This window comes from Odocoileus virginianus, chromosome 16, assembly GCF_023699985.2.
Source record: "Odocoileus virginianus isolate 20LAN1187 ecotype Illinois chromosome 16, Ovbor_1.2, whole genome shotgun sequence".
NCBI classification, from domain to species: Eukaryota; Metazoa; Chordata; class Mammalia; order Artiodactyla; family Cervidae; genus Odocoileus; species Odocoileus virginianus.
Window position 1 is genome coordinate 22,803,395 of NC_069689.1, and position 13,127 is coordinate 22,816,521.

Here is a 13,127-nt window from a genome sequence, read left to right on the forward strand (position 1 = left end):
ACCCTGCTTATTTAACTTATATGCAGAGTACATCATGAGATATGCTGGGCTGGAGAAAGCACAAGCTGGAATCAAGATTGTTGGGAGAAATATCAATAACCTCAGATATGCAGATGCCACCGCCCTTATGGCAGAAAGCAAAGAGGAACTAAATAGCCACTGATGAAATTGAAAGAGAGTGAAAAGTTGACTTAAAGCTCAACATTCAGAAAACTAAGATTATGGCATCTGTTCCCATCACTTCATGATAAATAGATGGGGAAACAGTGGAAGCAGTGATAGACTTTATTTTGGCGGGCTCCAAAATCACTGCACTTGGTGACTGCAGCCATGAAATTAAAATACACTTACTCCTTGGAAGAAAATTATGACCTACCTAGACAGCATATTAAAAAACAGAGACTACTTTGCCAACAAATGTCCATCTAGTCAAGGCTATGGTTTTTCCAGTAGTCATGTATCAATGTGAGAGATGGACCATAAAGAAAGCTGAGGGCCGAAGAATTTATGCTTTTGAACTGTGGTGTTGGAGAAGACTTTTGAGAGTTCGTTGGACTGCAAGGACATCCAACCAATTCATCCTAAAGAAATCAGTCATGAATATTCATTGGACAGACTGATGCTGAAGCTGAAGCTCAGATACTTTGGCCACCTGATGCGAAGAACTGACTCATTTGAACAGACCCTGATTGAAGGCAGGAAGAGAAGGGGATGACAGAGGGTGAGATGGTTGGAGTCATCACTGACTCAATGGACAGGAGTTTGAGTAAACTCTGGGAGTTGGTTATGCACAGGGAGGCCTAGTGTGCTACAGTCCATGGGATGCAAAGAGTTAGACACGACTGAGTGACTGAACTGAACTGCTTTTTGGACAACTTCCAGCAAGCAATGTGAACAATGCAATTTAAATAGTCATCATCCCTGAAGCGCAAGTTATACTTTTTATAGTGGTTCATATATTGTCTTTTGAGGTGATAATTTTAGTGATATATTTTACACAAAAAGGTAGCATAATACACGAATACTTAATATATGCTTTTCTTAGATTGAAATAATGGCACAAAAAGGTATTACACATGTCTTATCTATAAGTATACTCTATTTGCTAGAATCTGTGAAAACAACGATGAAAAAGTTCTACCTTAAATGTAAGAAACAATGTGAGAAACATATAAATAGGTAAATATTTACATTAAGAGTACACGGTGTGACATGTACAGCACAGCAGGTGGTGATTTTGACTTCAGAAATATCTGATTCAAATATTGATTATAACACATTCTAGTGTTGTAAATTTGATCTCTACTCTTCCTAAACTCAAATATCATCATGTAAGTGGACTTTTGTAATTAATTGCAACAATGTATATAAAATTGTTATCACAATAAATTCTTAATTTTAGAGCTCAGCAATGTATTTTACCAGCATTATTACCATAAAATGTTCATGCTGCAGGAGGGTAACTCAAGTAATTCTTACAGTATCGGGAAGATGCATAGAAAGAGTAGGGATTAAGCTGAAATATGAACATTTTGCAAATATCCTTTAGCTATGAACATAAGTGTTGAAAGAACAATCTAAGTAGAAGGGAGAGAATATGCCAATCTCATGGGCATTATGCATATGGAGAACTGTTCACTATGACTGGCATGGAGATGCTGTTACGAAAATGACAGGAGTTGAGCTTGGGCACAAGGTAGAATTAGAACATGAAGAGCTTCAAAAATCATTTTAATGCATTCAGATTTTATCCTGTTGGTTGATGGGGGGGGGAGCATTAAAACATTTTAGATTAGAATAATCAGATTTTCATTTAATGAAAAATAGATTAGCACAGTTTAAATTATGAAGTCTGTGGACATCATATATATCTTGTACTCTTCACTAGTGTTGGAGCAAATTTTTAAATGTTATTGCTTGGAAGCATTTAATAGGCCTCATTATAGACTAATGCTTTTACTAGCTGGATTTACTTTCAAGTAATCCTGAGGAGTTATTAGAACTAATAGTTAATCACCTCTCAAAACTATAATGCCAAAGTAAACATCTGTTTATTAGTTTGCTCAATAAATAGGCACTGCATGTTCTGTAGACATTTCACAAAAACATCCAACCATCTAATCTGTTCTTTGATACATTTGATTTGTTCCAAAGTTTACCAGTTACTTTGCCAGTTACTTTGTCATTATTACTACAGCCATTCTCTGTTGTGTGACTCTGAAGAAGTCTTGTAATTAAATTGTGAAAGTTTAAAAAAATTCACTTCATTTAGTGACCTTAATTTGTAGTGAAGTTTTATGATACACACATTACTAATACAATCATCCAAAAATAATACATATTCAAGTAGGTTTTAATTAATGTATAAAGACTGTAGTGTTTTAGTGTGGAAAACTAGATATTTTAATGTATATAATAATTGTCCTCTTAGGAAAAACTGATTAGCCAGACTAATTCATGAGCTTTAAAAATAGTTATGTATAGTTGAAAAATAAAAGGCATATTGACTCCTATGAATTACCACATAACTCTTAAATATAGAATTCAATATAACACTGACACTTCTAATAGATTATCAATCCTTTATAATAATTAGGAATATATTAACTTTTAAATGAAATATTGAAGTATCATGCCACACCATGTTATTTTATGAATGACAGGTTATAAATCTGGAGTAGAAATTTGGAGGAAAACCACAATTAATTTTTCCCCTTATCTTGAAGCAGAATGCTACAATCAAGACTAAAGGATACTTTTTTCTTCAATAATTCCCACATTGAATATCTTGGAGCAGACTTCTTCACTCACATAAGCAAATTGAACTCAGATTAAATATATATTGAACAAAAATTAAGAAGTGTATTTTTATTTTGCATAAGTCAAGAACTACCCAAGGCACCTAATTTCCTATTTTTTTCCCAATTATTTTTATTAGTTGGAGGCTAATTACTTTACAATATTGTAGTGGTTTTTGCCATACATTGACATGAATCAGCCATGGATTTACATGTGTTCCCCATCCTGAAGCCCCCTCCCACCTCCCTCCCCATCCCATCCCTCTGGGTCATCCCAGTGCACCAGCCCCGAGCACTTGTCTCATGCATCCAACCTGGACTGGTGATCTGTTTCACACTTGATAATATACATGTTTTGATGCTGTATTCTCAGATCATCCTACCCTCGCCTTCCCCCATAGAGTCCAAAAGTCTATTCTATACATCTGTGTCTCTTTTTCTGTCTTGCATATAGGGTTATTGTTACCATCTTTCTAAATTCCATATATATGCATTAGTATACTGTATAGGTGTTTATCTTTCTGGCTTACTTCACTCTGTATAATGGGCTCCAGTTTTATCCATCTCATTAGAACTGATGCAAATGAGTTCTTTTTAATGGCTGAGTAATATTCCATGGTGTATATGTACCACAGCTTCCTTATCCATTCGTCTGCTGATGGGCATCTGGGTTGCTTCCATGTCCTGGCTATTATAAACAGTGCTGCGATGAACTTTGGGGTGCACATGTCTCTTTCAGTTCTGGTTTCCTCAGTGTGTATGCCCAGAAGTGGGATTGCTGGGTCATACGGCAGTTCTATTTCCAGTTTTTTAAGGAATCTCCACACTGTTCTCCATAGTGGCTGTACTAGTTTGCATTCCCACCAACAGTGTAAGAGGGTTCCCTTTTCTCCACACCCTCTCCAGCATTTATTGCTTTTAGACTTTTGGATAGCAGAGAAGAACATAGGCAAAACACTCCCCCGACATAAATCACAGCAAGATCCTCTACGACCCACCTCCCAGAATATTGGAAATAAAAGCAAAAATAAACAAATGGGACCTAATGAAACTTAAAAGCTTTTGCACAACAAAGGAAACTATAAGCAAGGTGAAAAGACAGCCTTCAGAATGTGAGAAAATAATAGCAAATGAAGAAACAAAGGATTAATATCAAAAATATACAAGCAACTCCTGCAGCTCAATTCCAGAAAAATAAATGACCCAATCAAAAAATGGGCCAAAGATCTAAACAGATATTTCTCCAAAGAAGACATACAGATGGCTAACAAACACATAAAAGATGCTCAACATCACTCATTATCAGAGAAATGCAAATCAAAACCTCAATGAGGTACCATTACACGTCAGTCAGAATGGCTGCTATCAAAAAGTCTAATTTTCTAGATTATTATAAATACATATATAGATGTTATGGAAATCTTAACAATCTCTGTATGATAATAAATTATTATGGAGATTCTTAGGGGTTAATTTCTAGTTTCAGATAGAATTTACGCTTTACAAATTCATAATACCACTTGATCACAAGTTATTTATTTTCCTTGGAAATATGTTTTAAAAATGTAGTTTGAGATAATGAGAACCCCATAAGAAAACTAAAATATTTTATTATTATTCTTAAAATAATTCTTCTATCTCAAAACACATCTACATCTGTACAGAGTGGAGTCCAGAATGGCAGTGGCGAAAAGACAAGGAAGGGAAAACCCTGCGAAAATCGAACAAAGTAGGGTCCGAAGACTGGAGTGAGGACCTCCGGTAGAACAAACAACACTCCTGGCTGGCCCAGTTTACATAGGGCAGGCCCAGGGGGAGGAAAAAACATATAAAAAGAGGAGTCAAAGGGCTGCGGGTCTCTCTCTCCCTCCTGCGCGTTCTTGGGCTCTCCCTCTCTTCTCTCCGTGTCTTTGGGTCGGCATGCCCTCACGCCTGGAGGGTGTATTTTCCTGCTATTTTCTAAATAAAACTGAGCTGTAACACGAATCTGTAACACTCTCTAAGAGCTATAACATGGTCTGTCCGAGACCTGAGAGCTATAAAACGGTCTGTCCAAGACCCGAGAGCTATAACACGGTCTGTCCGAGAGCTATGACACGCCGAGGCTCTAACGTCCGTCGCTTCAAATTTTTGTTGTGAGGAGACAGAACTGAGGAGAATACACTCGCCTGACACTTCCAAATCTCCAGGGTAGTTACTCATTAAATATTTAGATGTGAGTAGAGTGTGTGTGTGTGTGTGTGTGTGAGAGAGAGAGAGAGAGAGAGATGATTAATATGAAGTAATGGAGCTTTGAGTTCATGTGTGTGAAGTGAAATCAAGAGGGTATGTACAGAAAGAGGTAGGTGGAAAACAAAGTAAGAAAGAGAAGTGGTGGTTTGAGGTAAGTTTATATGAATATTTCCAAAAGGGGAGGCCCCCACTTAAACTTCAGTATCATTACTTTAGTGCCACATCTATTCATCTTACTTATATGTGTGTTTATGTGTGTGTACTTGTTGGTGTTATAAGTAACAACTCCAGTTGTCAGAATAGTTGTGTTTCAAAGAGAAGGATGTATGCTAGTAAAACTCTTGCTACTGCTGGCACTAATGCATGTTCTGAAAACCCAATATATTAATGAATGTGCATGGTAGAACATCAGTTAACCATTCAGACAGGATCATATGTGTCTAGGTTGCTAAGGTTTAAAAATTCATTTTTTTGAATTTCTGTAATAGGAACTAAACTTTTGATTGAGCTAAGTGTAACTGTACTATTTACCAGGAAAATATAAACTTTTATTGACTTGAGAGTTAGTCATATTAAAAATGCAAATTAAAAATTCTCAAAGATAACCATGGAAAAGGTAAATGAAATGCAACAAAGGAGATCAGTTCAAAGGAGTAAAGAAAATGAAGAAAAAGACACAGAAAAATATTGATGGAATAAAAAATACAATATAGGATATTATTTATGATGTTTTAGGGAAAATGAGTGAAAAAGAAAGCAGTAGAGATAAACCCCAAAATTTATCATTAAGATAGAGAGTTTCAGTGTGGTTAAACATATAATAACTAAAGTATAAAATTCAGCAGCTATATACTTCTTACAAGAAAAACTATAGGCAAGCTCCCAAACCAAATTCTCAAATTAGAGAACTTTGGATAAAATAATATATAATTAAAAACAGAATTGGGTGTAAATTTTATTTCTAGAAATTAATGCAAGGGCAGATAAATAGTAAAATATTGAGGAACTGAAAAAACCGTTATAGTCACATTTACAGAAACCTAAATCCATATTCATATGGATATAAAACACATGTAAGCCTCCAACTAATAAAAACAAATGAAAAAAATAAAAATAAAAGCTCAAAATAAATAAATAAATAAAACACATGTGAAAACATATAAAACACATGTGAAAGATTAATAATTGACTATATAGTAGACAGAACTATTCAAGGGGTCTAAGTCTTTAATTAGCTGAAACAAAGTTAATTGGAAGTATCTATCTTAATCTTCTTGTTTCATAAGGCAAATGAATGATACTGATTTAAAAGCCATTGTTAATTGAGTTTTCTGATATTTTCAGCCCAAATATTCCTTAAATAAACCAAATTCGGAATAAGACATTATTTTGCTACTGTCTGTGCTTCCTTAAGTCCTATAGCAATTCCCATACGCATTTAACAGGTCTTTCTAAGCATTTAATATTATATTGATTGTTAATTTTTGCCTCTGGTTATAAAAGTTTTGAGTGATTTTATCCTGAAAGAAAGGGCTTCTCTGGTGACTCAGTGATAAAGAATCTGCCTGCAATGCAGGAGACCTGGGTTCGATCCCTGAGTCAGGAAGATCCCCTGGAGAAGGAAATGGCAACCCGCTCTGGTATTCTTGCCTGGGAAATCTCATGGACAGAAAAGCCTGGCAGGCTACAGTCCATGGGGTTGCAAAGAGTCGGACACAACTTAGTGACTAAACAAACACACATCCTGAAAGCATAACCCTTTTAATAAATCACATAAAAACACTTACATTTACCTCAGGTATAAATGGCGTTGTTTTATATAGAATGACATATGTTTGTATTATATACAATCATTGTATGAATTATTTGCTATCCATTTTTTTTCTAATACATGACAGCTCACTTCATATTTTCACTTTCTCTCTTAGCTTTTGAAACACTGAGAAAAGCTGAATAGGCTAATGAGCCCAGATCATTTGGATGAGACTTTTCTTGTTTGGTACTTGGTTAATGCTTCTTTCCTAAACTTTTGATTGAGCTAGGTGTTATTGTATTATTTACATTCTCCTTTTAATCTTAAAAATGTTCCACTAGAATTTTGATATTAGATATTTGACATGGACATTTTAAAGAGTCCAGGATAGTTGTATTGTAGAACTATTCACATTGCTTCCTCTGCATTGCTTTTAAAATTAATCTAAAACTTGTTCATTTTCTTTCCTTTTTTTTTTAACATAAGGGAGTGCTTTGATATAGTCCTAAATTTAAGAGGATTTGCCCATATTCCTTGTTTCTTGTTTTTCCAAAAACTGTTTTATCATTTGGAAAATGCAGCAGTGGCCACAGGACTGGAAAAGGTCAGTTTTCATTCTAATCCCAAAGAAAGGCAGTGTCAAAGAATGTTCAAACTACTGCACAATAGCACTCATTTCACATGCTACCAAACGAATGCTCAAAATTCTAGAAGCTAGACTTCAACAGTACGTGAACCGAGAACTTCCCTATGTTCAAGCGGGATTTAGAAAAGGCAGAGGAACCAGAGATCAAATTGCCAACATCCACTGGATCATAGAAAAAACAAGAGAATTCCAGAAAAACATCTACTACTGCTTCATTGACTATGCTAAAGCATTGGACTGTATGGATCACAACAAACTGTAGAAAATTTGTAAAAATATAGGAATATCAGACCACCTTACCTGGCTCCTGAGAAACCAGTATGCAGGTGAAGAAGCAACAGTTAGAACCAGACATGGAACAGACTGGTTCCAAATTGGGATAGGAGTACATCATGGCTGTATATTGTCACCCTGCTTATTTATCTTATATGCAGAGCACACCATGCAAAATGCCAGGCTGAATGAAGCACAAACTGGAATCCAAATTGTTAGGAGAAATATCAAAAACCTCAGATATGCAGATCACACCATCCTTATGGCAGAAAGTGAAGAGGAACTAAAGAGCCTCTTGATGAAGGTGAGAGAAGAGAGTGAAAAAGCTGAATTAAAACTCAACATTCAAAAAACTAAGATCAGGGCATCCTGTCCCATCACTTTAGAGATAATGGTAACTTAGAGATAATGGTAAAATGCAAATTGGACACATCAATATCTCATTGAAAAGAATAGGGTATTTAATCCATAAATATTGTGTTTTAATGTATTTGAGTGGGTGCCTTGGTCTTCATTAGCTACCTTGTTTTTGTTAAGATCTCTCAAGAGATAATATTTTTAGTTTGAATTTAGATTTCTTTTGCTTTAACGAACAAAGTATTTGAAGAAAATTATATAAATGCATCATATGATGTGGATTTCCTAATAAATTTCAGAAAAATTGCCCTATCTATGTTCCATATAAATATGTGCGGATGTGGCCCTACTTGTTTGCCTATTCTGGGTCTGTTGCTGGGGGTTACAGTCATGTAATCTACTGTAGATGATGTAAAGTGCAAAATATTTACAGATAATACTATTGTTTTTCAGGGATTTTGAAAAAATCACATGGAACTATTTCACTATAATGCTAAGTCAGGATACTGTTCATACAAATGGATGCCAAATGGATTTATGTGCCACTTATTTATGAAAACCTGAAAGAATCAATATTTTCAGTTAAGTAAATCTCAAAATGCCCCTTCAATAATGTTTTGAAGGAGATGTGGGGCAAGTTGATAGACCTAATGAAGTTTCACTTGATCAAACAGAATTCTATGCTAAGTAAGAATAAAAAGTATAAGTCAAATTGTATGTAGTATATGTACAGATATAGACTAAGATGTAAAACAATTACTTATGCCACTGTTTTTCACAAATTACTTAGGACAAATGTACCAAAGTTTAAAAGTGACGTCACATTTACACTTTAAACGTACTTTGAACATTATTTGCTTATATCCTTGCCAATTTTTAGTATCAAGCACTCATGTGTACAAGCTACAGTCTTGTGATAAACAATTTATTTCATATTTTTGATGTATGGATTTTCCATGTCATACCTGCAAGCTTCTTTCCAAGTTTCCAAGTTCAAGTTTTGAACCATAAAGGAAATTGGAGCAGGTCGTGAGGGACTCAGCTCCTCTCCTCCCAACAAGGTGGCTCAGGTGAAACAGTCATGTACATCTGACCTTTAAAATGTAATACTCCAGTAACTGCAAAAAGGCCAGTTCGGTGCTTTCCTGCGTTGCTGCACTTTCACATATAATACTCAGGAGCTGACATTTATAAAACTGCTGGTGCACTCTGGAGAAATCCCGATAGCTGAGGTGTTATATGAGTCTATCATTATCATGATAATGGATATGCAAGTGTGTTAGAGAGTAACACTAGAGAGATTTTGAAAAAGAAGAGAAGAGACATTAGTTAACTGGATGACTTAAGAGTAATAATTTCATAAAGTTGTTATTTGCTACTAATATACAAATTCATATTGATTTTACTTAGAGTAACAGTTTAAGCAAACCAGCAAGAAAAATGTAATACAAAAATTGTCAAAGAAAAATGTTAAATACTTTTAATAATCCATAACATACTAATTTTTTCACTTTCCCTAATATAATATCACTGATATAGTATTTATTTGGCAATAACTTTCCTCATAGGAGTAAATGGGAGATACTTCACATGTAGCTAAAAAATAAAAACAAACAAAAATTTACCTAAATGATTTTTGGGGACTTTGTCAAGATAAATTATTTCTAATATGTTTCTGTATTTTAATAAATTCAGATGAGAAAAAAGTGAATATTGTTTAAATATAGAATGAATGCTTTTAGCAATCATATCTAACTTTAGGACATTTAAGGCATTAAATACATGTGCTTTGTATAGGTTTAACCATCGGTGAATTTCTTCAAGATTACAATCAAACAGAAATTAACTTTCAGATATGCAATCTTATCTATTATTTATGTCTATATTTTAATGTTTTTAAAAATTGGATATCTGTGTCTAGTTATTTATAATATGGACATCACTATATTTTTCATGTTTAAAATTTGATATAATAGTTAGAGGATGTATTTTCAGTTAGAAGATTCTTCCTGAATTCAACTATTTATATAATATTTATATTGATAATTACATTTATTATTTTAATTTAAATATACTTTCAAAAAATGCAAGATAACATTTCATTAAAAGATCAGTGATATTTACTTATAAAGCCATAAAAATATTTGTGAAAATATTTGTTCACTCTTTGTACAACAAATTGGCCATGATACATTCCCGAGAAATATACACATAAACACGCCTTGCCTTGCTAAAACTAACTCAGTCATGTCTGGCTCTCTGCAACCCTGTGGACTCCGGGTTCCTCTGTCCATGAGATTTTCAGGCAAGAATACTGGAGTGAGTTGCCATTTCCACCTCCAGGGGATCTTCCCAACCCAGGGATCAAGGCCACATCTCCTGCATTGCCAGGCAGATTCCTTACGACTGAGCTACCAGGGAAGCCCAAAGAACTTGTACACACACTATATAAGGGACATTCGAAACTCAACAATAAACAACTAACCCAATTAAAAAGGTGATCTTATATTCTTCTAGAGAAGAAATATATTTGGTATATAATCATATTAAAAGATGCTTGGCATCATTATTCATTAATGAAATGCAAACCAAAACACACTGATTAGAGTAGCTTTAACAATATAGGCAATACTAAGTCCTGGCAGATGATGGAGAGCAATTAGAACTCTCATTTCCTTGGGGGAATGGAAACTTGTAAATCCCTTCATTAACAGTTGGGCAGTTACTGACAATATTAAAAATATACTTGCCATATGACCTAGGAATCACACTTTGAGAAATCTGATGAAGTAATATGAAAACCAATGTTGACACAAAGCTATATGTGAATGCTTTATTAATAATTACTAAAAACTGAAATCAACCCTACATCCTTCAAATGTGAAGTGAGCAAACAAATTATGAAACATCCAGATCTCAACAACAGACTCCTAACTATTCTTCCACAATAAGAAGTAAACTATGGCTACCTGTGACAGTATAGATGTACTGAAAAAATTATAGACAAAAAATTGCATAAAATTGTATGATTTCATTTACTTCAAAGGAAAATTTTAAGAATAGACAACAGGTCAATAACTGCCAGAGTCAGGAGTAAATGGAGAGATTGGCTACAGAAAGATATGAGAATTTTTTTTAAATGATGTGTTTCTCATGTCCTGAAGTCTGTATATATTTTAAAGATTCAAAGAACTGAGCACTTGTGTGAATTTTACTGTATATTAATTATGGCTTCAAATTTAAATGAAAAAAAAAATCTATAGTCAGCACTTCATGCAAAGCCTGGTTAGTGCTCAAACAATATAACCTAATAATATAATTGTTATTGATTGCACACAAATATATAAAATAAAAATGCAAAAATTGAAAAACAGAGAAATCTTATTCAATTTTGATAAATTTACTTCGCTATCCTTCACATTTTCTTAAAAATCTCCTTTGTGGACCACAGTATTTCTCAGATGTGCATTGTAATTCACTCTTTGAATAAAAGAACACCATACTTTGCCCAGGCATATAATTTTTCATTAGTATAAGTTGATTAAAATATATATAAACATTGAATGTAAATGTTAGTGTCCAATAAATTGTACATATGATTTTGTGAGTTACATTTACAAAAAACAGGTTTCTTTGCCTTATCAATAATATCATTTGTTGTTTTTGTTTTTGAGTTTCTAAGTCCTGTCCTGTCTGACTCTGAAACTTCATGGACTGCAGCACACCAGGCTCCTTTGGCCTCCACCATCTGAGTTTGCTCAAATTCATGTCCGTTCAGTTGGTGATATTTTCTAACCATCTCATCCTCTACTGCCCCCTTTTCCTTTTGCCTCCAATCTTTCCCAGCATCAGAGTCTTTTCCATTAAGTCAGCTCTTTGCATCAGGGCCGAAGTATTGGAGTTTCAGCTTCAGCATCAGTCCTTCCAATGAATATTCAAGGTTGATTTCCTTTATGATTGACTGGTTTGATCTCCCTGCAGTTCAAGGGATTCTCAAGAGTCTTCTCCAGTGCAATAATTTGAAAGTGTCAATTCTTTGGTGATCAGCCTTCTTTAGGTTCAACTCTCACAAGCATATATGGCTACGGGAAAAACCATAGCTTTGACTATACGGATCTTTGTCTGCAAAGTGATGTCTCCACTTTTTAATATACTGTCTAGGTTTCCTTCCAAGGAGCAACTGTCTTTTAATTTCATGGCTACAGCCACCATCTGCAGTGATTTTGGAGCTCAAGAAAATAAAATGTGTCACTACTTCCACTTTTTTCTCCTTCTATTTGCCATGGAGTGATGGGACCAGATGTCACAATCTTAGTTTTTTGAATGTTGAGTTTCAAGTCGGGTTTTTCATTCTCCTCTTTCACCCTCATCAAGAGGCTATTTAGTTCATTTGCACTTTCTGCCATTAGAGTGGTATCATCTGCATATCTGAGGTTGTTGATATTTCTCTTGGCAAGCTTGATTTTAGCTTGTGATTCATCCAGCTCAGCCTTTTGCATGATGTACTCTGCATAGAAATTAAATAAACAGGGTGACATTGTACAGCTTTGTCATACTTCTTTCCCAATTTGGAACCAGTCAGTTGTTCCAAGTGAGGTTCTAACTGTTGATTCTTGAACCTCATACAGGTTTATTAGGAGACTGGTTAGTTGGTCTGGTACTCCCCTCACTTTGAGAATTTTCCACAGTTTGTTGTGATCCACAGAGTCAAAGGTTTTAGTTTAGTCAATGAAGCAGAAATAGATGTCTTTCTGGAATCCTCTTGCTTTCTCTATGATGCAACAAATGTTGGTAATTTGATGTCTGGTTCCTGTGCTTTTTCTAAACCCAGCTTGTACATATGGAAGTTCTCAGTTTACATACTGCTGAAACCTAGCATGAAGAATTTTTTGAGCATAACCTTGTTAGAATGTGAAATGAGCAAAATAGTGTGGTAGTTTGAATATCCTTCGGCATTGCCCTTTTTTGGGGTTGGAATAAAAATTGACCTTTTCCAGTCCTATGGCCATTGTTGAGTTTTCCAAATTTCACCCACTGTTAAAAAAGAATCTCCTTGCATAATGGTCAT